Source organism: Nicotiana tabacum, chromosome 16 (genome assembly GCF_000715075.1).
Source record: "Nicotiana tabacum cultivar K326 chromosome 16, ASM71507v2, whole genome shotgun sequence".
NCBI classification, from domain to species: Eukaryota; Viridiplantae; Streptophyta; class Magnoliopsida; order Solanales; family Solanaceae; genus Nicotiana; species Nicotiana tabacum.
The window spans coordinates 121,743,720-121,745,999 of NC_134095.1; the positions used below are offsets into that span (position 1 = coordinate 121,743,720).

The 2,280-nt window shown below is 31.6% G+C and overlaps 1 long non-coding RNA gene across 1 annotated transcript; it reads right to left on the reverse strand.

Moving 5' to 3' along the window:
- Positions 1 to 829: 829 nt before the first annotated feature.
- On the reverse strand, positions 830 to 1,847 carry LOC107773287 (uncharacterized). The gene is made up of 2 exons (XR_001645265.2): positions 1,711 to 1,847; positions 830 to 1,328 (listed from the first exon to the last, which is right to left on the reverse strand). It is a non-coding gene; the product is annotated as an uncharacterized LOC107773287 (long non-coding RNA).
- Positions 1,848 to 2,280: the final 433 nt, after the last annotated feature.

Genomic DNA, 2,280 nt, shown 5'->3' on the forward strand with positions numbered 1-2,280 from the left:
ATCAGAATTTAACCAAACTTTGAGGAGATGTCCAAAATCGTCATACAAATTTATTGGAATAATAAAAACCCGATTCCGAGTCCGTTTACCCAAAAGTCAAACCTTGATCAACTCTTCCAACTTAAAGCTTCTAAAACGAGAATCATCCTTCCAAATCAATCCCGAACCGCTTGAAAACTGAAACCAACCATACGTGCAAGTCATAATACGTAATATGAAGCTGCTCAAAGTATCAAACCACCGAATGGAACGCTAAAGCCCAAAACGACTTATCGGGTCGTTACACTATAATAGAGTAAATAGGAAAGAAGTGGGAGGTTCCAACGTTATTGAATATATTTGATAGAAATATTTAATCCACTGATGCTGTCTCAGTTGGTTTAGGTACAGGCTTTGGGGAAGGAGTCGACGGATCAAGCTTGCGCAAAATCTTAAAAAATAAATTCTTGTAAATCAAACGGGTTGGAACCCTTGATGTTTCAAAAAGAAACAGCGGCGTATTATCATCGAGCCAACAGAGATCTATCGTTAAATGGTGTCATTTCTTCAATTTATCCGTAGTTTTTGTTGAATATTATCTACATACATATAACTGAAAAAATTATCGACGAAACAGTGCCAGATGGCACTGCTTTGATCAACATGCCTCCGCCCCTGTTATTAAGTAGTTGTACTGTGAAAAAACCATGGCTACGAAGTTGAATCTTTATTTTTCTTAAACGTATTACTTGCTTTCCAAATAATTTCTCAAGAACATACCCGAAAAGTATATTTCTAGCATACATTATTAGAAAAGACGCATAGTTATTGAGATATGAGACATAAAATATTACAAAGAAAAAGTAATTTTAAAAATAAAATATCTTACACAAGTAATACATCTGTAAATAAAATCCGTAAATATATAATAACCATACATATATATAATCTCGACAAGACGAGATTAATTTATCTTTATTCCTGAATTGGATGTCATTACCTGACATACATCATTATTCGTACAACATACAATAACGGAAAGAGGAAAAGAGGAAGGAAACATAGCAATTATAGGATATCATAAATGTGTTACATGGTTTTGGAGCAGGTTGTTGCAATTGGACAATAGTGTTCTCTTTATATTCCAGTCCTGATACCACATTGGAACGTGTTGAATGTCGCGTAATTACAATGACAACAAATTATGCAGTCACTGCAGTCATTGTCGAATTTGCAAGACCTAAAACAAGTATTAAGTTGAGGGAGTAATCTCCTTTCCATTTCTGGGAGATCATAATCAATATCCCGTGCAGCCATTACTTGCATCTTGGAGAAATATATCAAATTAACTGAAACATATCACCATTATAGTTATCAACATTCAATAATAACTTGTTGAATAATATAAAAAAAATTTATACTTCATAAACAAATACACATATGTACATTATAACATTGCAAAAATTATACTCCTTCCGTTCAATTTATGTGAACCTACTTGATTGAGCATGTAGTTTAAGAAAAAAGAGAACTTTTGAAATTGTAGTATAAAATGAGACACGTATATTTTGTGTGTCAATAAATCGTTGCATAAAGGTAAATTATTTTCAAATATAAAAAAGAATCATTCTTTATGGCACGTCCTAAAAGAGAAATAAGTTTACAACAATCAGAACGAAGGGAGTAGTAAAGTACAGATATCGCCGGAGATAAAGAGAGATTGGTACTAACCAATGGCTACCATGAGGAAAATAGCATAAATATAACCAAGCTTAGAAAATGCCATTTGGGGAATCGTACTTGATGTTTTATGAAACTTCTGTGTGACTATATTTCTGTTTTGCAAATCGTAATTTATAGACTCCCCCTCTGCAATATGTTGGCCCCTAGAATTATTAGTAATAGTTCAATAATAGTTTCGTTGTATTCTTATTATTTTATGATCTTTATATTAAGTCTTTCTAATAAAATTTGTCATATTCCATCATTTCTCTCCCATACCCCCCCCCCCCCCCAACAAAAAAAAAAAAAGACAATAAAACTAATTTATAAAGTAAGTTTTGGAATACATTAATCATAAAATACAATTATATGTTATTTATGATTGTTATTTTTGGAAGATGCATGTGAGCATCAGAGAAGATGAAGATCCATACCAATTTTTATTTAATAATTGTAATTAAAATATGTTGTTAAAAGTCAACCATAGTATTCTTTATTAAAGTGGTCATGTAGATACTTTTCTTTTAATGCACACAATAAAATATTATTTCAATCTACTATTAGCATTTTGTCATAAGA